The sequence below is a fragment of the Apus apus genome, chromosome 11, assembly GCF_020740795.1.
Source record: "Apus apus isolate bApuApu2 chromosome 11, bApuApu2.pri.cur, whole genome shotgun sequence".
Lineage (NCBI taxonomy): Eukaryota > Metazoa > Chordata > Aves > Apodiformes > Apodidae > Apus > Apus apus.
In genome coordinates, this window is record NC_067292.1 from 14,519,959 (window position 1) to 14,546,274 (window position 26,316).

Genomic DNA, 26,316 nt, shown 5'->3' on the forward strand with positions numbered 1-26,316 from the left:
GGCGTTTTCAAGGCTAAAGCTGAGGCCTCCTGTGAATCAGGGTGGGAATGGTGCTCAGATCATCGCAGCGTGCTTACAGCTGTGACCGCCGTGCGAGTGCAGCGCCGAGCAGCTGCAGCGGGAGGTTGGCTGCGTTTCCTGCGACCAGCCACAAGAGGGCAGTGCCTCTACCAGCTGGAAACTTCTTGCTTCTTAACCCACGGGTTTTAAAAACGAAGCGTTATATTCATACATGTCTATACAGCTATTGTCATCCCAGTTTTAGACTGCTGCTCTTAAAACTACTTTCAAGCCAACATAATTCGTTACTTTCACAGGTTTATACATTTCAAGCATACACCAACTCTTAACTCAAGCTTCGATGTGCCCGATGTGTGGTGGTGACAACCCCACCGCGGGGGCTCCCCGGGCCGGGCTGGCATCAGGAGGCTGCAGGGCCCCCCTGCACCGCACCTGCCCCTGGCCAGAGCCAGCTGCACAGCACAGCTCCGGTGGGACCCAAATGAACCTGCTGTTGGAGTGACTAAAGCAGGTACTACTGGGAGATATAAAATACCTAGGAGAGCCCGGGGCCTTTGTAGAGCTGAGTGGCAGCTAATGAAAACTGTAAACAACTTGACTGCAGTAGTAATTTTTCAAACTGCAAAGCTTGTGAAACAAAATGTCATAGAACAAAGCATGGAGTGACTCAGATTCTTCAGTCACTGCACGAGGAGCAAGTCCAGATGCAGCTGCTGAAGCTGGAGGAGTGACTGCAGCCTCTACTAGTCCTACCTTCTTTCTTCAGGGTCTTCATCAGATCTGCCCTGGCCAGCTCAGGAAAAGGAGCAAGCAGTGCAGTAAAAGCATTTACAAAAGGAAAAAAAAATAACACACAACCAAAACAACAAATAACCTCATACCCCCCTGTATTTTATGGCTCTAATGTTCAAGTTTTGCAGATGATTGACCTACATGTACAGGAAGCTGATAGTGGTTACTGTTATTTATTAATCAAGGCTATAAATTATTTTTTAAATAATTGAAGAAAAATTTGGAGAGGTTTTGTGTTTAACTGGGCTCTATAGGCACTAATAACTGAAAGCTAAAAAAATTCTGGCTGCGTATTTTCCGTCTCTGTACATGCCTGACTCTGTGGCCCCTTTTGTTTGCTATTGTTGATGCTGGCTAATTTGACAACTGTTGATCCCCAGAGTTCCCCCCATCCCTGCCCTGTTTGATGCTGCAGCAGTGGGTGAGCTACAGCCTCACTGATGCTGGGATGGGGGGACTGGGTCTCCTGCTCACACCACACTTTTGGGCTCTGCTTCTGGGGTCAGTGATGCTCAGTGTCTCACTTAGAGCCCAGCACACCCCTGTGTTTCATTACGTACCCCAAAAGCTGGGCCTCTCTTGAGGCAACTCTCAGCTCCAATGGACTCATCTTACAATGTCAAATGGTAGCTACAAATTAGGGGCTTCTGGAGAGAAAATAAGGTGTTTTGTTCCACCCCCCACACCCCCTCAATGTCTACATAAGCCCTGATTTAGGCAACTAAATCCTTTGGGGCTGGGGGGTGAAGGTGGAATTTGGCCGTAAGACCTCTTGAATGTTGCTGCTCTGTGTCCAGCCCGGCTGTGCTCACAGCCCTGTCTCCATTGCAGTGCTGGGAGCAGCCAGACAGCACCCCGGGCCTGGGCTGTGTCTGCAAGGCAGTGACATCCAGTACCTCCTGAAGGCAAGAGCTACAGAAATACAGCTTTTGGAAGTGTGACACTCACCCTAACAGAAAGGTAGCCCGAGCTTAACAAACCACTTTGCAAACGTGCCACCTCTAGGTTTCTTATTTTAGTGGAGTCTTCTCATCCCATCCAGTTTATTCTTCATTTTCAGCCGATTCCCTTGTCCATGAAGAAAAGAGACATCTGGGAATGTAAGGATAAGTGCATGTAAGTTACATAGTAATTTCTTTATTAACAGTCTATAAATTATTGGCTGGATTCACTTTCACTTTCTAACTAGCTAGTGCTCACACATTAAGATGCTGTTCATTAGGTAACATCTCACATCCCACATTGCATGTTTCCCACCTTTCAAAGTAATTTGCAAAGGTAATTTTGTTTTTACTCATCTATTACAATAAATCAATGAATAAATAAATTATAATGCAGCAATTAAGTGTATAATGAGATGGGCAACAACTATTAATAAATGCAGAGCTAGTTGCCCAAAGGTGAACAGACTTCCCTTCTCTTCTTACAAGTCAGGTAATGATCTTTCTATGATGGAGAAACAAGCAGCTGCTAAACTTGTAAATGAAACCAAGGGATATACGAGTTCGCACTGTAATGCTGTTCTTCAGCCTCATTATTATTGTCACATTATCGGTTCTTCTGTGACTTTTCCTCTGAATATTTCAAGACAGGGAGGGGTATATGCAATTATTTTTGACTGTCCTTCTGCCAAATGACTGAATTAACAAAATTGTGTTGCTCATGTGTTGACTCTTTTCAGTAACCTAACTAGTGAAGCACAGCTGAGTTTTATACCAGCAGAGCTATCACAAAACCAGTTTTGATCTGCAGGAAAAGTCAAAAGAAAATGCTGCAATTCCATGAGGTGTGGAAGATGCTTTTTAAAGAAACCCAATCATTTACCATTATTAAATATCAAATCTGAACTAAATAACACAAGCAGGGTATAAACTAGTGTATCTTCTAATTTTAACTACATCTTTAAATTATAATATACTGCTCTCAGAAGTTAAATATTGCCAAAGGAAAAGGCAGAATGATCTTAATACCTTTTAGCCTGAATTCTTCCTGCTGCAGTAGGCATGCTCCAGGATGCTTCACGGGCCTTCCAATCCTGTCTATCTTCAATACTTTTTTCCTATTAAAAAGTGCCAGAGAGTTACCATTTCATAGAAACATACTTATTTCTTTCCCTCTCACCTCTCCATGCTCTCATATACACGCTCATACTCCACCATCTGAGATCACATTATTCAGAACATTTGTTTTTAAAGGCATGATTGATGCATTTACTGGTTTTGCCCCAGTTCAAGTTGACTCTGGCAAGCATGATCCATTCACACGTGAGGCTAAGGAGATGCAGGATTGCCCAGAACATCAAGTTGTTTATCTAAAACCTCCTTATATTTAGAAGAATAAGGGTTTTCTTCCCCTGCCCTTGCATACAGTTTGAGAATTTCAAGGGCAGCTCATTAGTTAGCAGACTTCAATGAAGCTACAGTGGTTGATTTATTGTAATAGATGGCAGGAAACAGAATTATCTTAGCAAATTAGTTTGGCTGATAGGAAAGCTGGCCAGCAGATAAGAGGTGGTGCTGACGTCTGACCTGACCTGCACATGCTCTGATGGAGTTATGCTGATTCACAGTTGAGGATGAGTTGCTACACATAACAGAAAGTGCTTAGGAAGAACAAACAAGCCAGGAACTGCATGCAGTTATGCTACCTGGAAGCACTGTCCTTGAGACTAGCTGGTTGCCTGCAGGTTCTGGCTCAGGTGGGAAATATTAGCTGATCCATGCATAGGTTTTATAACATTCAAACCCTCAGCAGGAGACTGTTTCACAGAGAAAGCTGGACAAGTGGTTTTTTTCATCTCACAAACTGCAGTCACAGAAGTTCAACTGTATTTATCACCCCTAATGAAGCAATTTCTTTGGCTTTCCATTGCTGCACCTGTGTCTTTAAAGCCCAGCAGCAGCTGGCATGAAGGGGGTCTGTGCAGTCAGTTGACCTATAGAGCTTTTTCAAAAGATACACGTGTCTTATACAGGAACTTTCATACAGATCAAACCAAAAGCATCAAACTCTCCCCTAACATTTGACTGACTACTCCTACTTTTCCTGTTTAGACAATGTCTAAAAGGCCAAAGCCTTTGGTAAGTTCAGTGTATGTTATTTAGCCCTGAATACAGCTGTTGATGCAGTAGTGCACACAAGCTTAAAACCTGGCAGAAAACAAGATGCATGTTGATATAAAAAGCTCATATTTGATGGGAATTTAGTTTGGGAATTGTCATTAACTGTGAGCATATCTGTGTGTGTGTCTATGTGGTTGTGGAGAGGGCACAGGGGTCATAAAAAAGTAAGATCTTGCCTGCTGTAGTTCATCTTGCCATTGCTTCCTGGAGAACAATGGCCATTGTGGGGACTACAAGACAAAAGCCTTCAGATGACATTGTTGGTTCATTGCAGTACAAGGTGCTCAGAAGACATTAAATGAATATAACATTTTCTAAGCAGAGATTAGATGTGCCTCCGACTTCATGCTGAGTTGCTGAGGGTGGTATGAAGAATTTTTCAGCAGGCCCCAAGTGATCCCCCTTCAGGCAGCTGGCAGTTTTAATGTATTTCATCCTTTAGAAGCAATTATTCCTGTGCCCTGAGAAACCCACAGGTTTCTCAGTGAGCGATGCTGACTGACCTCACAGACAAAAATTTTGGAGCTCATTTTGTGCACTGAGTCAAGTCCCATGTGAAGCCAAACCTACAGAGTCATGAAAGGCCTCATCATAAGAGCAGGCTGAGACATTTACAGAGATCCCTGCAGATATTGGTATCAGTGGGTGGCCAAAGCCTTTCTGGGACACCTGGATTAGCATAATTATCAACAGTGTGTAGAAATGAGTGAATAACAGGAGTTTTGCACTGTGTCTAGTAACATTCATCCTGTCTTTGCAGAGGCCAGGAAACCTGCTAGGCATTCTACAGCCAGCACTCTTTTATTTCTTATGACAAGTGTGGGGAAAATAAATTCTAAACATGAAGAGAAATACAATGATAAACATGGGGAGGTGGGGGATGAACCTTTTGTCAAAGGTAAGAACTCAGTGATAAATAGATCTGTGCATATTTCTCAGTCTCATTCCTCACTTGCCAAGTCTGATGCTATTTTCATTAGGTCATGTTACCATACATGTCATTTTATACAAAGGTGCAGTATATCACAACTGGAGGTTGAGGTGCTTGTAGTGAACACAAATGAGCTTGTAATGGTCCATCTGCTTTGATTTTATTTAGTGATCCCTCAAGGGCTGGGAGCTAGAGTGAGAATAACAATGCTTCAACCCATCTGCTATTGTAGTACCAGCTCCAGTTGAATTATCACATGTTCTGAGTGGCTGGCATATGCTGTGACATAAAGCCACAAGAAAGTGTTGCTCTCCAGCTGTTGTGTTGACAAATACTTTTCAGCCAGTCATTAAGTTCAGCTCAATAACCAGGGGGAAACTGCAACTAAAAGTTGATTATTATTTTATTTTATTTTAAGCATTAGAAATCACTGGTACAATATATTTTATTTAAAAATGTGTCACTAAGGGCACACATTGTATATGAGCTCTAACAATAAAAACTGGTCTGTGATGCCCATAAATTTTTGTGTTATAGGACTGGATGGGCATCTCTGAAACTGACGGTGTAAATCTTAGTAATGAAACTGTGGCTAACCTTGTTTAAGAAGCAGCACATCTGAAGCTGTGTGTGTATAAACTTGCTGGTTTTGTGATGCTATGGGCCATGAGCTTGTCTGCCCACAGAAGGAACAGCTCAAAAAGAGCTGGTGATCCAAGGCAGTGATGGATAACTAGATTGTCTGTAAATTGAAGAGGAAAGCAAGTAAAGACCCATTAGAGACATTTACCAGGTGGATGCAACAGGTTCAGATGGCTCATCTGGCATTGCACCTCATCTGGGCTGCAAGGTGTGATTGCTAAAAGTGACCACTAATTTTGCCTTTACTCCCTTTTCCACTGTGGGTGGCCTGCTTAAGAGCTGATGATGCTCTGGAGACACCCTCATTTGTGCCCACATGGGATGCTTGCTTCAGAGTAAGTCTTGGAAGAGTATTTGTGGATCTATGCTGACAATAGTCCGTGGGTCCTGAGGGAACTGGTGGATGAAGTTGCTAAGCCACTGTCCATCATCACTTTCCATCACTGGAAAAGGGAAAACAACCCCCCAATCTTTAAAAAGGGAAAAAAAGAAGACCTGTGGAACTACGGGCCAGTCAGTTTCACCTCTGTGACTGGCAAGATCATTCCTCCTGGAAACTATGCTAAGGAACATGGAAAAAAAGGAGATGATTGGTGACAGCCAATCTAGCTTCACCAAGAGAAAATTGTGCTTGACAAATTTGGTTGCTTTCTGCAATGGAAATTTCGGAAAAATGGAAAAAAAATCTGCAACAGAGTGCATGGATAAGGGAAGAACAACTGATACAATCTTCCTGGACGTGTGCAAAGCATTCAACACTGTCCCGCATGACATCCTTGTCTCTAAATTTGAGATACAGGGACTTGACAGATGGACCACTCAGTAGATAAGGAATTGACTGGTCAAGGGAGATGACTCTCCCCATGTACTCTGCACTTGTGGACTCCATCTGGAGTACTGTGTCCAGTTCTGGGGTTCCCAAAGTAAGAAGGACAAGGAGCTGTTGGAGCAAGTCTAGAAGAGGACCACACAGATGATCAGAGGGCTGGAGCACCTCTGCCATGAAGACAGGATGAGAAAGTTGGAGCTGTTCAGCCTGGAGAAGGCTCCAAGGAGACCTTGCAGTGGCCTTCCAGTACCTGAAGGTGGCCTACAGGAAAGCTGGGGAGGGGCTTTTTTTGCAAGGAACAAGGAGGAATGTTTTTAAGATGAAAAAGAGTAGACTTGGATTAGTATTAGGAAGAAATTGTTTACTGTGAGGGTGGTGAGACACTGGCACAGGTTGTCCAGAGGAATTGTGGATGCTCTGTCCCTGGAAGTGATCAAAGCCAGGTTGTATGGGGCTTGGAGCAACCTGGTCCCAGATACACCTGGGAGATGTTTCTACCCATGCAGGGGAGTTGGAACTAGATGATCTTTAATGTCCTTTCCAACCCAAACCATTCTATGATTCTCCCTTTCTCCTTCCTCTCTCCACCCTGACCTCTCAGGGCTGCTGTGGGTATGGAATCCATTACTGTGTCTGGGAAGAAAATAAAAGGAATTTCCCAAAGGTTCAGAGGCTGATACACAGCTAGATGTAGGTAGGAAATGTGAGATCCACTGCACAGTCTTAATGTTCCTCTCTTTCTGCAGACAATGTACCCAGAGGGGGCACATGCCTCTTGGGCACTGTCCACTGTCCAGCAGACACATATTCAATAAGAACAGAGCAAATAAAATCTGCTCTTGATATTCAAAACCAGTCTCTGGAATTCTCATCCCTAATCTGAAACAGTCCCACTGTGGGTGGAAAAGGGATTGGTGAGGGGTTACAAGCAGAAAACACTAATCGGTGGTACCAAACCCTCAGTGCCGCTGCTACCCCGGGGAGGCAGGGCAGGCTCTCTGAAGCATGACTCCTGTGCATTTCTGTTAACCATTGCATTAGGGATTCAGTTCTTAAATACGACTTAGGCTTGTATTTTGTCTCAGAAAAACAATAGACACTGTTCATACTGAAGCATTTCAGCTCTTGAGGTTTATATTTCCTATTGTATCCAAAGACCTGTGGGTGCCAGCTGTCACTGGGGCTGCCGTTGTATTATGATCCCCTGGCTAGTGCAGGAATTGTTGATTACGTTGCCTTTTGAGTCGGTTGATTACCATGAATAATAGGCCAAAAAGGCTGTCAGCATTTTGACTTTAACTATAACTGTTACAATTAATTATGGGTTTAATTAGCATATATGCCTAGCAGTAGAGAACATAATACTTCATGGGTAACAGATGATCCTGCAGCTGTAACGTAAAGTGTAATACAGGTTGGGATACAGATAGTTATTAATAAATGGCTTCTATTGTTTGAGGTCCTTATTTATACAAATTAGCAGGCATGACATAATCAACCCAAACTGTATAATTTATAATAATTGATTTCATTTTGACTGACCACCAGTCGGCCTACTACATGCCCTCGGAAGAAAAATAGCCCTATTAGGATAAGTTTAATCCTAAACATAGCTAATGAATCCTATTACTTTAAGGTCATATTTGAAGCTTTTGTTAATTGTCAGAACCATTTTAAATTGATTAGAGTTAAATTAAATCAATGTAATGTTTAGAAAAACAATATTTCTAATGGATGAGGCCAAGTTGACCTCGAATAAACATATTTATCAACCGATTTCAGTGAATGAGAAGGCTAGCAGCTGGGCTCATAATTCACAATTGTCTATAATATGGGAAATGTCACTATCTAGGCAATTAATTATGTCAGGTAATAAATCTGTTGCTCACAGTTGAGCATTTGCCAGTTGGGGTGACAATCCCCTCAGCAAGGTTATGATGTTTAGACACTCTCTCCTTCCTGGAACCCACACTTTACAGCAGCAGAGTAACTACATAGAACTTTAGGGAGAAAGAATGCGGAGTTTTCAAAACTGCCAATTACTTGATAACATGCCAGGCTGTGACACCTTAGTATGAAATAATTTCTCTACCAGATAATTTCAAATAACAAGGATGTTCTAAGAGGAAACAGTTTTGCTGAACTATGTAACAACATTTCCCAGGCTGGAGAGGTCAGAAGCTAGTACTAGTTCCTTACAGACCACTATTAAGTGATTGGTTTGCAGTAAATCTATTGAGTGGCAAAATGTAAAATGATCAGAGAAATAATTTTTTTGCAGAAGCTTGAGAGTGGCAGAAATTCAGAATAGGTTACCATGACTTAGGCTACAGGATATTTCACTGGTAGTGACAGGTAGGTACAGATTAATACAACAGGACATAGAAAAAGAGATACACAAGTATGATCAGTTTAAGGTTAACCAGGCATTCAGAAGCTTAGGAAAATGTCTGGCATTATGGCAGACAAATGACATGAACCATCTATTCTGTGTTCAATATTTTGTCAAAAAAAGAGCAAAAGTAAATTAAATTTTCATAAAGGGTGAGAAAATAGTACAAAAATGGCACAACAGTAACCAAAGACAGATAAATTCTCATTTGTATAGTATTATATGTGCAGCATGAGCTCTCTTAAGTTGAACAGATCCCAGAAGAAAAGACTGAGTATAAGTAAGTACAATATTTCTATTGAAAAAAGAGTAGGATAATTGATGAAAAGGTCACTAAATCAGAAAGAACCTGAAGCAGTTCAAGAAGTTCCCTACCATTTCTGGGGTGCTTTACTTGTTCTCTGGAACTAGCCTTTCCGTTTTGCATGCCAATAAAGATGAAGTGTTGTGGTCAGCATGCTGAAGCAGCACTATGTTTGCAAGGGGGAAGCTTCCCTTCACTGGAGGGTGTCCTGCTTTTGGAGCATCAGCTGGTTTTTTTTTTGTATTGGGTTCAACCATAAGCTTCAACATGGAATTTGACCATTAGCCCTGAACTGTACTAACAAATGGTCATATCCTGACAATCATACTCAAAGTGAATACAGCCCATACAGTGTTAGACTTTGCACACAGAAGGTACAATGGTATGAAGCACTAGCAGGTACACACTGCATTTGCATGTGCATGATCAACAAAGTGCTTCATAAATTAGATACGTTTATTCTGTGAACCACATCAAATGTCTCATAACAGCCACAATTACGTTGTGAACTGGCCTTTTTTTGTCTGAAGTATATCAACAGCTTCATAAAAAGTAGTTGTGAAATAAGTACTCAAACACAAGTTTGAGTTAAGAACAACAGATACATAAAAAGGCCTATAGAAGGCTATAGTACAAAAATAGCCTTCTATGAAAAGAAGAAAATACAGATAGTTTGTAGGTGCCCAAATAAGATAGAGTATGTTCACTAAAAGGTCCTGCCAGCAGGTATTTCTTCATCATTCCATGGACAGACATGTTTCAAGAAATAAGAAATGTAACTAGAGGTAATCTGGCAGGATTAGACCCCTCATAAGAAGCACTCAGAACTCCACCCCATAGCCAGGGCACCTTCATCTCTGCTGCTCCTCTTACACAGGCTACAGGCAAGCCTCGGTCCCACAGACCCTCTCACATGATAGGAAATGTTCTGATTCACACTGTTCAGCTTCCCTCCTGCTTTGCCATGAGCCTGCTTTGGGTGCTGGCCTGCCCGTGTTTATGCTGTGAAAAGCAGCTTGCTCAGCCACCACTTCTGATATGGTGGAGCACAACTCATCATGGTCGGTAAAATCCAGCTTTGCTTTCTATTTGGGCTAGACCCTTATATTAAGCTAGTTGTGTTACTAAGAATAAGACAAGCAATAGTAAAAGAGAAATTTACCCCTCCCACACATACACACACTACATTTACAGTGGGCTGAAGCTGCCATTTGACTTCAAATCTCTAGCAGATAATTTCCAGCTACTATTTGCAATTAAGCATTTAAATAGAAATTAATTACATTGGTATATAACTTATCAGCAGGTTTGGAAAAATATAAGAAAATCAAACCATCAGCTGTGAAGCACTATACTGGAGAGCTGCTTTAGGATATTAAGACAATGTCTGTGTGAGGATGAGAGACTGTGCTTGTATGTGTGTATATAATTACTATTTCATTTCTGGGGTAAAAGTCCTCTCCCCCTCCCTCACCGCCCCTTTATGGCAAGGAAAATTGCTCTTCTAACCTGTCTTCAAAATGTAATAACTTTACTTGCGACCAACCACTGTAGACCCTGACTGGACTCTGAATTATTACTGTGAGATGAAACATTTCTTTAACAAAACTGAGTCCTTTAATATCCCCCATCTCTGTTATTAGATGGACAAATGAATTTTACTTTGAACATAACATGTGGCATTGTCTGAAAATTGCCAGTATGAACTGAAGTTGGCAGGTATTTTCTTGCTCCCCTCGTCAGTGATTGCCATTTATTATATGTTGCACCTTTATCTGTCAAATACTGCAGAGCGCTATATTGATTTGTGTCTGCCGCAAAGCAAAGGTCACTTTGATCAACATACTACAAAACCAGAAAAAGTAGGGTTCTGACATTTCATTACCTGGGAAAAAAAGGACTAAAATAAATAAGAATATGTTTGAGAACAGAGCACTTCAATATCACAGTGTGCAGTAACTGTAATTAACAAAAGAACTGCTCTATTGAGGTTAAAGAGAAAAAAGACAAGGCAGGTTTTCTTGCAGGGACTATTCTTTACATGACTGATTCTGTAACATTACAGCTGTGATCTTACTGAAGGGTTACATTCATTACAAATAAAATAGGTTGGCTTCTCAGATTCAGACTTTTAAGAAGCAATAAAACTCAGGAGCTCTTTAGGAATTGGGGAGATTTAATGAAACTTTGAATTTTGTCTAAAAAAAACCTGAGAAAGATTAGGCTTTTTGTGCTATGCCCAGATGAAGAGGTGGTCCATACTTTAGGGATGTACAGTCTGAAAGGAAAAAGCAAAGCATGGGAGAAATAACTGGACCCACTGCAACATGTGGCTTGCCCAAGGTCCACAATGAGTGAATGGCAGAGCCAAAAATGAAGCCCAGATGACCATTTTCTAATTCTAGTTCCCCATGGATTGGTTGTCTTTCAGAAATAGCACACGAAGTAAAGACCTGTAAGGAAAGTGGTGTTCCCAGGTGACCTAGTCTTGCTATCTGTTTTCATGCCCAGTATCTTTTGGGCAACCCTACATACTGCTTCACTGAGACTGGCAGACATTTCCTTGCCTTGTGTACGTAAGAGGCCCAACATTTATGTGGAAATTATTTGAATTAATTTTTCATTCTTTCAGAAACTTGTTCTACATTTTGGCAATTTGCATTTAAAAGTCAGTGTTGTTCCCCATCCTTTTCCCCACAATTTCTCATTTGTTTCTGCAAGAAAACCTGGCATTTTTTCATAAAGCATCTGTTTTTGCTACTAAACGTAACAACTTCATGTTGTTTTTATTTCCATGCAGTCCCCAGATGCCCTCACTCAGGAGCTAAGTGGCTAGACTGGGCTTTTGCTGGAGCTGCAGCTGGTAATTCACATCCCTGCTCTTTCTACGCAGAAAAATGAATCTCTCACCTTACAAGTATCACTGTGTTACCTGAACACAGGCAACAAAGTGGCCAAATGACTTTCCCATCACTATTGCTGTGAAGTTTTTTGTTTTTTGTTTCTGGTTTTATATGCAGTTGTTTTGTTTTTCACCTGAATTCACATTTGCATTGAAACAGAGCAAGCAGCTACACCTCCAATCTTTTGTTACACCTATGGCCACTGGGCCCTTATGACAGCTTGTGTGGCATATGGCAGTGCTTATCATGTCAATAACAAAGTCTGAATAATGCAATTCTTGGTTGCAATTATCTTTTATTATTATCAAGGGTCATTCCTGGGCTCTTCATCCTTTCATCTCATGTGGAATTTTGGGCTTATTAATTAAATAGCCAGTGTGATTGAATTAGCCAATTAGCTCTGCCTGAAGGGATGAGCATTGATCCAAACAAAGGGCCTGATTCCACAAACTTGTTGCTGTGAGGGAGAATCTTGCAGAGAGCTGGCTGGCTCCTACAAGTGGGCTGGCAGGACATGGCAAACAATGTGTGATTATTGGACCAGGTAAAAAAAGAAAAGAAAGTTTATTTGGATACTTTCCTACTTGGAGAATACTGCTTATCAAACATGAAACCTTACATGGGGATGTTTGATTTTATTATTAATACTGTGTTTGAAAAAAATCAGGTGTTGCTATATAGTGTTCTAATGTTACAATTTTTTTCTTAGAGTGACTTTAAATAGTCATATTGCAAATTAAACCTTGTGAAGTTTAAATTGAAAATGGGGACAAAATCTTTTAACCATAAAAGAGGATTCCTGACTATTCATGTGTATTGGGACTGTTTTGCTATGAAATTCTGTATCACAGAAAACATCCTACTAATAAAAAAATGAGACTCTTGTCTTCAACAGTTCCTCCAACAAGGCAATGCATGTTCCCTAATCCTAAAGCACAGATTAAAATCCCACATGGCACCAGGGCTATGCATCTCTGAAGTATTTGTGCCTAAAAGGCACATTGGTTATGTATGCAAATGCAGCTCATCTCTCTTATGGTCCACCATTCTCACCCCCTTTTTTCCTCTCTTCAGCTTGACATGTTTACTATTTCTCCTGCACTGTGCTTCAGTGAATAGCAGATCAAACTTCAAAGCAACTCCTAGTTTGAGATTTGTTTCTAAGCTCCTAAGCTATTCTTTTTCTGACAGCAGTGGATAAGAAATTGTCACTACCACTAGTGACATGTCATCGGGAGATACAGGAATAACAGATGGGCAGCAGTGAGATAGCAGGAAGGAACTTCTTTAAAAGACTGTGTTGACATCACCAGCTATGAGAGCAGAGGCAGAATGGCACCCTGAAGAGAATCCAATCCACTCAGCTCTTTCAGGCTCGCATATGTTTTGTCTTATTTATTTTTGTATAGATCATATTGGATTTTAGATTGTTTGAAGTTTTAAAACAGCTATGTTAGAATTAATAGAAACTATTAATAAGGTTTAAGAAAAGGATGAATGGATTTAGCCACTAACTTCAGTGATACCACTAAAATGAAGACTAGGATTGCTGATGTAAGTGGTGTAGCTTAATGCCAGTAATAAGAGCCAAGAATCCTTGACTGCAATGTGAGATCAATGGGTTATGACATTTTGATGTCAGACTGACGGATCTGACTTTCTCAGTGAAGAATAATAGATTATGACTTTTCAAAAGTATGGCTCATTATCAGCACATCTAGGCAACTCTTGACACCAACCATATGTAACACCCATTATGGTATGTCAAAAGTCATTACTTTGGGTGGCTGGCTATGATTTCTGAGAAAATTAATCATTCTGCTTGCTGCAAGATATTACAGTATATTGCATAAAACAAAATTGTGCATGCCATCTACATGGAAAGTACCACAGAGGCAAAAAAAAGACTGATTTTTTAGACCTAAGTGCATTTTGTTTGTAACAGATGGTCCACACGGTCTGTAAGAAACCTGTTCTTTCTGATGGTAGTAGGAAAATTATATAAAACACAGCATGGGCTTCATTTGCTGCATTTTATAAAAGCCTACGACACAGACTCATAGGAAAACCAATCTCTCAATTTCAAAGAGAGTGGGGTTAGTACTAATTGCTTTGGAAAATCTCCTGCTATGCTACTTTAAATAAAAATAAATAAATACAAATAAAAAAGTAACAGCATTTTATTTATATTACACTACAGTCCAGTCTGAAGTTTTGTCCCAGAGTGTAAACTCCATTGTGCAAAAATTGCTGCACAGTGGATAAGATGGACACTGTCATGGAGAGTACAATGAATGCAGGGCATAACATTATGCATGGTAATAAAATAATGCCTGAACATTATTATGCCAATACCCTATTCTGTACTGAGCACCACTTTCAAAAGAAGTTGATACTACAAAAGAAAGAGCTAAATATAATTTTTTTTAAGGTGTATTCAATGTGGTCTGTTCACCAATACACCATGTTTTGTTGTGTCCTTCAAAACTCTTGGAAAGGCTCTGGATCACTGAAAGAAAACTAGTCACAGCAGAAACTTTTGCCACAAGGTTTGAAAGAGTGAAACCAGAAAATAGCCAGGAAGAGATAGATTTATCTTGGGACATAAAGCAGTCAGCTACCCTCTGTTACTAGCTTCTGAATCACTAGATGTAGTAATGCAGGATTTCAAACAGGCATTTCAAACAGTTTCAAACCACCACATTGAAAATTATATTAATTTGGCTTGGGGGACATCATAATGTATTGACTTTCCATCTAGGACACTAAGACATTAGACAATTACAAGTTCAATAATATCACTAGTTCTGCCAAGTCTTGGCAATTATTCTGTCTCTCAAATGACAAAGAATACAGAAATGATTCATACTGAGAAAATTACCTTTTTTGCAAAAAGTTAAAGGAAAAAAACTATTGTGAAGAAATACTATTTTAAACCAGGGAAGGATATGCTAAAAGGGATTTTTTTTCATCTTCTGGTAAAATATTGGTGTCTGGCTGAAATAAGGTGGCAGTTATTCAGGTGGGGATCTACTTTGGAGTGCTCCTAGTAGGAGTTGGACTTTAATGTGTGGATCAGTTTTGGGAAAGTCAAGTCTTAAAAATAGCTAACACTGACTTAATAAATAACAACAATTACTAGCAATCATTTCACAAATTCCTCTCTGTTTTGGAAGATGAGCAAATTCTTAAGTGAACTGTGATTTAAGGATACCATTTTGTTTTTGTGCTTGGAGTAGGTATGTCAGCCTGGAACTCAAGAAGTGGCAATTTCCAACACTTGATATGCTCACTGACCTGCTATTTTAGATGACTATATAGGAGGTGTCTGTTGGTTTTACGAAGTCGTATTTACATATTTGGTACTGCTCTGAACAGGAGGCTCTGCTCCGTTTGGATCTGTTCTTACTTTATGTCTGCACAGATTAGGAGCAAATGATGACACATATCACAGGACAGTGAGGATCTGTCCTGGATCTCTCCAGGCACATCACTATCTGGAGTTTTAGTTACTGTAAATTAGTGTAATTATGAGTTAGCATTTTCAGGACAGTAATTGCTTGGTCCTTTATCAGATCTTACCAGATTCTACTAATGCCAAATCCCCACATCATTGCAGAGAAAACCTAGTAAGCAAATGCTGGATCAGGCTCTAGAGGTCAATTCAGAGTCCTAGCACTCTGCAGGCTGTTCTTCTAAAATTCAGTTTCTTTTCTGGGGTGAAAAAAACACATTTGCAAAATCTGCCCAAATCTGGTAGATGTGATGTAACGAAGAGCTATCTGAAACTTTCTATGCAGTCCATCAATTACTGAATTTAAGCCAAAGTTTTTCTTAATCCTTAATGGAGAAGTCTCTTACAATTTAACAGTGAAGCTACAGAACACTAATAGTTGGTTTACAGAAATTGCCCTGAACAGCTACAGACTTCACTGTTCCATGTTGTCCAGCTGCAGCCGGCTGAATGCTTTATAGAAGAGAACACAGTTTTCCATAATTTTTAAAAACAGAAAGAGACTGAATCAATTTACAGCAGTTGCAACACTGGGGCTCCTAGAGAGTGCAGGAGAGCCTGTATTCCCCCAAGCGGGTTTGCAGGCTCCTCTCGCACCCTTTCCCAGCATAACCATTGGCTTCTCTGGCCACCAAACGTCCCCCTGGGACATTCACCTGCTGCCTCCTGTCACTAGGTGCACCATTATTCTGGAGCTGTGTAGCTGGTATTTTGCCTAAGTCCCTATGGTAATGATGGAAATCCTCCTAATAAATAGCTAAAATTCAACCACATAGCCTTTCTCCCTTACTCTTTCACTTCCACCTGCTGCATATTAATTTTGTTTTAGTAATTCTCCTTTTTTGGTTTTACCTTCTATGGAATACAATTGTATAACTTTTATTCCTCAAAATCAAGAAATTAATAATCAGTGAAGTTTCTAAAATTGCTGGCCATGAGGGGAGCTAGATCTCACAATGCAGAGCCAAAACTGCTGCACACCACTTGCTGAAAAGGGACAGAGCTTATTCTTTAAGTATCAGTGGAGAGACTGTCAAAACACTTCCTAGAAGACAACTGCATGTACTGCTCAGACTGTGAAAAATACAACAGAAAAAAATAATGTAAAATCTACCTACTGCTGGTAAAGTCTTGTATTTATTTCCCCCATAACCATTCAAGTTCCTCAACTTAATATGGCTCATTTGGAAATGATGGCTTAGTTTTTGCATTGTCTCGACAGATACATATTTGGCATACAGAAGCTGTAGTTCAGCAAGCAGAAAGCACAAAATAAGTCATGAAATATCATCTGTTGTGCCCAAAAAAGGACATCAATGGAGTTTTAGCATGACATGTAGGTTTAACAATTACAGAAGCAGTATTTCAACAATGTGATTCTCAAACTTTGTTCCACAGATCCCTGCTGGACCATGAAATTGTCTTACATTACTTAACAGGGATACCAAGGAGTGTGTCCACTACGTGCCTGCCAGCGTGTTTGCACAGAGGTCAGAGATGCCCTAAGTCTAACAGTGAGGTGCAGCTCTGGACCATGGACACGTTCATGGTAATTCACAGATAGACCCACAAACATACAAGTGCAGGACCAAGTCTAAGTTTGTAAAGAAGTAAAGGCTGTCTTTTAGTACTGTAAGTACTCCTTAGCCTTGATCACCTTTGAACTGACTGACTATGGTGCCAGTTCATTCTGCTTCCCTGTATGAAATGCCAATATGGCACATTCATATATGCCAGTAACTTTTGGTAAAGGCAGACTTAGACTAACCACAAGCCCTCTGTGTATTGAGTGAGGTAGGTCTTCCTGAGAATCCCAGCTTCCAATTTTAGGCAGTATTTGCCTCTAAAATTTCCAAGGAAATGCAAGCTCAGGGTGACCAAAGGAGCTACTTCGGTCTGCAGAGCACTTGGGACAATTACCTTACTGCCTTATTAATTTCTGTGAGGTGTTAACCCAGACACACAGGAATGGTAATTTAGATGTCATGAGGAGTTATTGAACTCCTCATGTAGGAAAGATCTCTACAATTTGCTGTGACTGACATCTCATACTAAGTGTCACAAGGGGGTGATAGCGGGATGATAATGCCACTTTTTTTTTCCTCTCATCAAAAAGAAGAAAAGCCTAGCAAAACAGTGAAGCCCCTAGCAAAACATCACAGTCATTTGTTCTATTGATGATTATTTTTTATTTGTCAGACTGTAAGAATGTTTTGTGCTTGGTGCTGTAAGAACTGAGGACATAAAGATGGCCCTTTCTTCAAAAAGCTTTCGAAGAAAAACCATGCTTGCCAAAGAAAGATGAACTAGCACAATCCTGGTCAATATAGTAATCTGTGAATTAAAGTTTTGCTCATTTGCATAGTGTAAAAGGAGTGTCAGTTCTGCTTAGCTGAGCTTAGTTTGAAAGCTGGAAGACTAGCATTGTCAAAATGCGCTGGAGAGCAAGTCAAAGACAGGGCAGAGCTGTGTAATTATCACAAGAGTTGGAAACAAACAGAAGAGTCTCCTATGCGATAAAGTAGTTCCTGCTCCCTCCTGATTCCCATATTTTCTTAGACTGAATGTCTGAAGGACTAGATTTTGGGAATAAATGAAGAAGAGTAGTAGCTTAAATAAAAACACATATAACTAAAAAATACTTCAACCACTGCAGTGATGAAGTAATTTGAAAGGACTGCTGCTTCTCAAAGGTGCAAAGTTAAGATTAAGATTTAGAGAAGGAGGTCAGCTTCAGTTTTAGGATAACATTAGCTCTGATTCCATGAAAATTCCTTCTAGCCACTTACTCAGAGAAATAAAGAACCAGAAAAAGTAATCCATGGACTATTACTTAGGCCATCACTTGAGTGTTTCAAAGCTATAACTTATAGATGTGATTTTCCCCACCCCCCATCCCATCCCACAGAAAACTTGTGATTTTATGTGCTTTTTTATGCATGTATTAAACAAATGGCACAGCTGAATAGCTTTTCTTAAAAACTGGACATTCACCAAAAAGAAGTTTGCCAGCACAGACAATTAGGCTTTCTTCTTTTAACAATAGATTGACTGACTGGCACATTTGAAATGCGAGCGTATTTTTTATTCCTCCGTTCACCCTTTGAGCTGATAAACACGAACAATGGGAAACAGCTGGGACAGGAAAACATTTTAGTTTGTATTTTCAAAGCAAGCAAGAAATAAACCCATCAGTGGGAGCCAGATCACATCTTCTGCCTTAGGGGTAGTCAGCAATTGGGGGGAAAAATACGATCCATATTTTTAATCAAACATTACATATTTATTAATGTGCAGCTGGCCTATTGTGTGCATGATTTTTTTTCTTTAATGCTGTGCTGCGTCCGTCAGCCTGACATTGTTCTGTAACTGACATTACTCTATAAGGATCTGGAAATGCACAGATTTAATAGGAATCATTGAGACAACTGCTTTCTGTATTATTAGGTCTGTGTGACGTAGATACCATCTGAAATTCAATTTTAGAAGAAAAATAAGATATTGTTCTATCGAGGCAATTTTGTGCACCTGTGATACAGTAAGAACACACACCCCCACCCTCCTATTTTCTTCCTCACATGCCTAACTTTGTGGCCATTTAATGATATGTGCCACTCTTTCGTTAAATATGTTTGGGCAAATGTATTTTGATGCTTATTGAGATTAAACTTTCAGTACATCTTTCTGGTAGCAAAGGTTGGGCTGTTCATTAGTTGGAGGTTTGGCCTTGTCAGGTTCCATTGACTGTTGGCTAAAAGGATCACTTTATCATCATTTGTCTGCAATGGAGACAGTCTTTATTCAGCCTTGATTCCTCTGGGGTCACAGCTGTCATAACTTCACTTGCTTTATAATGCAGACCCCAGTTTTGCAATCCCCTTAGGTAACTGTCTAATAGATTCAGTTTACCTTAATATAGGTAATATGTTATTTATTAGGGAATACAAAGGAAAGGAAGGGATGATATTGCTTAAAACATCCCCCTCCTAACCTACTGCTTGGGATCAATCATTTGGAAACTACGATAAACTCGGTTCTCATTTTGACCCCCAAAAGGGAAATAGATTTTTTTTCCCCTTGAGTTTTACTCGTCTTTTACCTGCAAATCTCTAGACAGAACCCTCAGGCCTAGTTTTCCACTTGTGGAAGGTGAGATAACTGTGGATTTTGACAAGGCTATGGTGTTTTGGAGAAGGCGGCCTTCATTTGCTATTATTTTCAAGATCGTCTGTCTAAAAGAAGTCTGGGGAGTTTCATACTTTCTGGTTCTCTTTTGTGTAGCTGTGTGAAGCTGCTGCCACTAACCTTTTCATCACATAAGAGGATTTTCCTCAAAGACTTACCACTTCAGAGGGTGATGCAGGACAGTCTCTTCCTGCGTTTCAATGGGAGGCAACACAAACAACAAAATACTGCCACTCCTTCCTAATACCACACTGAGAACACCATTTGCTCCACTTTCAGCCCCAGGCTGCTGGTTCATTACTGGCGCATGCCCTAGGTATTGGCCTGCCGCTCTGCCTGCAGGAATAGCAGGACTGACAGCCAGATGATACTCAGGCTCCTTGCATGTGAGTGTTGCTTGAAAGGTGGTGTCTCCTGCAGCATCCAGGAATATCAGCCCTGGAGTGAGGTACATGTTCCGGGCCAACAATTTATCTGCTGAAAACTATGGCTTAATTCAACCTGAAATAAGAAGTTTTACCTAGGATCAGTGTGCTGATGTTTTGAGCCAGAAGTCAGCAAGGAGAAGGACGTACTACTGCGCTTCCTTCCCTGTGCAGGGCCTTGAGGAGGGTCTCTCTTCCATAGAGCTTATCCAGTTTTGCATCTCTTGACACAGCAACTGGAAATGAGACTACTTCCCTCAAAACAAGGCTAAATAATCAGTTTGTCTCCATTTGATTTAGTACAATCTGAATTGTTTTACAACAACTGGAACAGCTCCATCAGGGCATTGTGAGAAGGCCATTTTTGAGAGCCTTGGTAACTGATGCATTCCCCTTGCAGGTCAGATCTTGCCTTTCACAGAACCAGAACCAGTTTGACTACCAAGAGGAGAGGGACAGACCAGTTTCAATACTTGGTCTTGCAATTCCCATTAAAGAATGAGGAGGAAAAAAACAGAGCTTGATTTTCACGCTGTTACTGCTGCTTTTACAAACTTTTCTAAAATCTGCTGGCAGCATCAGTCACTGTAAATAAGATATATTTCTCACATTTTTTATCTTCCAAGGATTAGACAAAAAACATTTGTATGCTTCATAGAAAGCAGTTGCCACAGTGTGTTCTTAGCAGCCCTACCAATAGGAAGAATGATGGTGTTAAAGTAGACATAAAAAGCATGTAACAGAGACAGATCTGAACAAAAAGTCCTAGTATAGAACTAAATGGGTCCAGGCAGATACCTCTTTACAGGTAACTGCTTAAGAGGAGTAATTTCAAAGACTTTAATTATTAAAATAAAGCCTTTGATGTAAAGACTAACAAAGAAAAATAAATACATACCCTGTGGTGGCAGTCTAACTTGAAGAAGGAAGTTGTGCTTTCCCTTGCACAGACCCACACAATGGTCCCACACCTTCCTCTTCAGGAAGTTACCAACACCAAACCCTTTCTACAAGTCAGAGACTGGCTGTTTCTTTTTCAAACTGTTTCCTGAATAAGTGTCTTTATTTTTGAAACAAAACATATTCTCTATCAATGGCATATTCTCACAGTAAAGTTTCTTTCAAATTCCACTCAGTCATCTCTTGTGTGTGCATCTGTGCACTAGCATGTGTTGAACTTCCCAGCCAATATCTTAACTAGAAGTTGAATTTCATTTAAGCTTCTAATTCAATGCCAAAACTCCCTGTACTGTAATATCTTAACTAGAGTTGGAGGTTGATAAGCAAAGAAGGAAACAGAGTTGTGATGCTGTGGCAAGTTTTCCTACAAAAGCTAGCTTTCATTTCTTTATTTTCTCTGAAGTACGTTCCTGGTAAGAGATTAATTCAGAATGTGACACAGGGAGGGAAAAGAACCAAAAAAACCAACCCTGCGGCAATCTTTTAAAAGGCTGAAGAAAAGCTGGATAGAAACGCCTGTTTCTACATGTAGTGCTGCACCATCCATGAAGAGAGCCTTTAAAACAACTCATCTTACAAAGGAAAATGTCACTAGATATAGTGTTGATCATTAGGTGTACTACAGTGCATTCATCTGATTGTACCCCACTTTGATTAGTATAGCACAAAAATGGCCACGAGCACTCAGAAAGTTTTATTGAGGTTTAAATCTTCATTCAAATGATGTAAAGGGGCATTGAATGAAGATTTAAAACTCTATAAAGCTGCTTGGCAGTGTCTGTGGCAATCTATGCCACATAAAATCTGAAATGCTTCTACTTTGTTATTGAAACATTTCTACTGTAATTCTTTAATATTAGGTAGCAGCCACATTGTTGGGACATTACCACATCTGGGAGTATTTCTCTTACTGAGGGGCTTGCCTGCTATCAATTGTGCAGGATATTATAGAACGTACACACTGTTGATGTCTAGGAGATAATGGAAGAGGAATTGTTACTGCAATTACATATTATTATGCTTTTCAGAAGATAATGTGGGTTCATTCATGTGAGTATTTTGGACTAGCAAATACCCTAATTGCTTACATGTCTGTTATAATCCTAAATCCAATTGACATATCTGATGCATTGTTGCATTTTTATCTGGCCATTGGCACACGCATTCTTTACGATTTTCCTCTGACCTGCACGAACTGTGCAAACACAGAACACAAGTGTCTCGCACATTTCCTTTGCAGCTTTGGGCTAAGTAAACACCCAGGAAAACAGAGAGACAGAGCACTGTAACCAAGTGCATTTTTCCAGGAATACAGAATTAGCCTGTGCTAGAGCAGGATAAGTGCAAATGATCCGATTATGCTGTAATGACAAATCTATGAAACGAAGAGCATGTGTACTGTTTCAACTGTCCTTTCACAATATACTGGATTGATGGAGAATGTGCAGCAAATTATTCCCCCATTCACTTAACCAGAAAACAAAAGGAGATGATTAAGAAGCATCAGTATTCTGAAGCAGTAATCAAACTGACCCAGAGAGGAGTGAAGAAGAACAGCAAGCCCAGACAAAAAATGCCGCAGTCGTCTTGCTTTACCACTGTAGATTTATGGCCAGCACTGTTTCATAGATTTTCCTAAAGTTTCATGCAAGGGGATGAAGATAACAACAGATAGATACATGGAAACAACACAGTGCCTATAGCACTCCCACCTTCACACTGAGTGACAGAAAATGTTTGGAGAAAAGATGTGTGCTTTTATAAATTCTTGCTTAAAAATCCACTAGAGGGAGCTTATGTATAAACTCTGCTAGGCCAATTATGTCAGAGCTTGGTTTTGCACAATCCACAAAGATTAGGTAGTTACGAGGGGGATACCTGCACTGCTTTTCTTTTCTCCATCTGTCATCTTGTAGCTCAGAAACAGCATTTTTTGGAATCTCCACTTCTAACCAGAATAGCTATTTGCTTTTTCTCAAGTGGAAACCACGTTCTCACTGGCATTAGCTGGGATTCACCTTCATCACCAAGAGACTCGAATCTGAGAAAGAAGCCACTGCTGAGTCAGGATGCACTTACAGTGGAAAAGCATTAGCAAGGTTCACCTTATCCTATCTGCTGTCTTTGCCTATTTCAATTCTGCCTGTAAAACAATAATTTAGTTTCTATGATGTCCTCAGAAGAAAAAGGTAAACAACATAGATTTCAGATGTTGCTTCCTTTTCATTTCAGTAGGACAAGGCTTTCAGCACAGTGTTTGTCTGGGACTGCTTGCTTTACAAGTGGAAACTCTGCCTTTTTCCTCTGGGAGACAGCTGGCATAAAATTTAGTGTCCTTCACAATATTTAACATGCAAACACACTCAAGTATTTCCTAAAAAGTTAACTCATAAAAGACAGGTTTAGTACTGACATATCAGACATACTAACCTTAGTTTAGCAGCAAAGATGCACTTGCAATTACAATTCTACCTAAATCTAGAGATAACACACTTTCAAGATAGATATCCACACAGCGCAGTCTAGCTAAGTAGCCAGATACACTATCAAAAAGCTTATCGTAAAACTTGAAATTGCTGTATCCTTTACCCTCATTTTGTTACCTTTTTTCTTTCTGTTTTTCTGTTGGAAAAGAAAACTTATGACTACACTTCAGCTGTCACCAGCTTTCAAGGTTATACTGATAGGAATGAGAAACATATTCCTAATCTGCATACCAATGCATTGAGAATGCAAAGGCAGGCTTTTTGCCATTGCATAGATGATGATAAGGTCTTAAATCTTTTGAATTTCTTGTGTTGTACTTGTATTATCATATGATTTCTTAAGCCAAGAATGAATATGTAAATTTCTTGCCACTGACTTGATCCAAAATAATGGACATTACACTTGCACAGTGGCAATTCAGAGTGTAAAATTGATTAATATTTGTTTTCAAAATGACATGCAATGATGTATGGATCCTTTTACAACTTAAATTAATACTTTAAAGAGATGAATGGTCTCTACAGAGGATGTTAAAGTTCAAGCTGAACAATTTGCATATTTATATTACAACCAACTGATAATAATTGTCGAAACAGAATGTAATGTGGTTCGTTTTTCATTTTAATCTGGTTGTACTCAAACACAGGACCTCATTAACTTCCAGCAACTAATACAGCATTATCAGTCCCCATAAAACAGACTTGCCTTGAATTTATGAATTTCAAAGACTATTTCCAGTGGTGAATCATTGTTAAACACTGGGTCAGCCACTAGCATGTGCACTTGGTGTCATAGGCCATAGAAGCATGAAAGTTACCTGGTCTAAAGTGCTTGAGAATCCCATGGCCAGTTACCTACTTGCCAGCTGACATTTGGAGTCAAAATTAAGGTGCAACAGAGATGTCTTGCCTTTGATGGCTCACCCAGAGACAGAATTTTTTTGCTCTTAATGACCCAAGTCAGGAAAGGCAATATAATCTACTTCCTAGGTCAGGTAATACTCTAATAGGAAACAAAAAAAAAGAAAAAAAGACAAAAAAAAAAAAAAAGGCAAGAGATATTTCCTTAATATATAAGTTCTGTATAAGGAAAATGCACAACTTTTGATTGAGAAGATAAGAGAATTTGGCATACAGCCCATGTAAATACTATTTCATTGGGATTTAAACAGCAATAGATTCAGTAGGACATTGCTTTTCTGAGGAGCCAAATACAGAATAAGCATGCTATCATCATGTCTCAGGCAGTGCGTTACAGGCTTTCTTGTGCCAGATGTATAAGGAAAATATACATCTCTAGAAGAATGAACAGTAAGCAAGCAACTACACAGCTCTGTGAATTTCTTCTTGTGAAATGGATATTTAATCTAATAATGGTGCTCATTTCTTTAGTTCACTAAAAGCTGATGGCTATAAAAAGAGGAGGTATCGCTTGTAGTGCACTCTTTTCAACTTTTTTCATTCTTTCATATAAGCAGTAATTAAAGGATAGTGTGTAAGCTTATTTCCATGAACAAAATTACTTTGGAGAAAATAATAAACTATTTTTTCCTACATAAACTCTAATATGTGCTTTTGAAATTCCATGGGCCTAAGAACTCACATTGACCCATCTGTTCAAGAAGTCTGGTGTATGGTTGGCCTGGTAGGATGGGAGAGCAAATACAGCTTTCCTTTAAGACTATAACAGCTACAAATAACTAAGGACTGTGCCTGCCTCAAAAGGGCTGTTTGAGAGCTGGTAATATCTGGAGTAGAGATGCATTTGCAATCTTCTAGGTATGATCCTACAGGGAAAAAGGTAACATTACTACACTAACTTTCTGTAGCCCAGATGTTGTCTTTATGGAAAGAAAGGATCAGTTAGAGGTCAGACCCATGGCTGTTTTTTGGAGTCCTGGAAGTCCTGAGAGACTGAGAAAAAGAGGAAGAACATTACAGAAATGCTCACATTGCTAATAAGACTAACAAGAAGTTGTATTTAAATGAATGAAAATCTCTAAATCGTCAATACATGGAATTATAACTATTATTTCCTATGAAGCCATTCAGATTTACCATTATAACATCACAAAGAACTTTTTTGTAGATCTTCCTATCAACTGCTAGATACCTAAAGGACAACCTGTTCCAACAGGACAACCTGTTCCAACAGGGCAACCTGTTCCAGTGATTGGACATTAAATTATTGCAACCTTATAATGCTGCAAGAAATGACTCTTTGGATACTCCTCACAAAATCAGTCCACAGAATAGGCCAGTGAGATGCCTTGTTGAATTTCCAGGTTTTATTGAATGAGCTGTGTTGCATCCAGGCCACCACAAAACTTCAAAGCAAAATCAGAAAAAGGGTAGGCAAAGTAGTAAAACCTCTCCTCCAGCAAATGAATTAACCCATCCTACGTGTTGTTGGTCATTAAAGTATGACCCAATAATTGATTTTTCATGTTGAATGGAATATACCTTCCTACAGAGCTAGTACTGGGACCTGTGCTATAACATATTCAGAGCTGAACTGGAAAAATGGAGGAGTGCGTATTCTGGTGAAAATGTAATTGCTGGTAGAACATTACCTAGGACAGTCAAAACTTAAACTGATTCAGACTTGGAGAAGAATCTCTGAGCAACTTGGTAATAAAATGGCTGAAGAGACAAGATGCTGACAAAGGAAAATATTGCATAGGTGTGGGGAAGGGAGGAAGAAAACTATACCCCAAACCAGACACACAGTATGTGAGTCTAAATGATTCATTAACACTGAACAAAGTGAGAGAGTTACTATGGACAGTAAACATTAACTCAATGCTTAG

At 39.8% G+C, this 26,316-nt stretch overlaps 1 long non-coding RNA gene across 1 annotated transcript in view; it reads right to left on the minus strand.

Moving 5' to 3' along the window:
• Positions 1-620: 620 nt before the first annotated feature.
• The window catches only part of LOC127389432 (uncharacterized), a 79,510-nt gene continuing 53,814 nt past the window's right edge, over positions 621-26,316 (minus strand). Inside the window, exons 4-5 of the long non-coding RNA XR_007890633.1 lie at positions 2,784-2,872; positions 621-1,905 (exon numbers count right to left, since the gene is read on the minus strand). This is a non-coding gene — a long non-coding RNA (uncharacterized LOC127389432). The remainder of the gene's footprint in view (positions 1,906-2,783; positions 2,873-26,316) is intronic.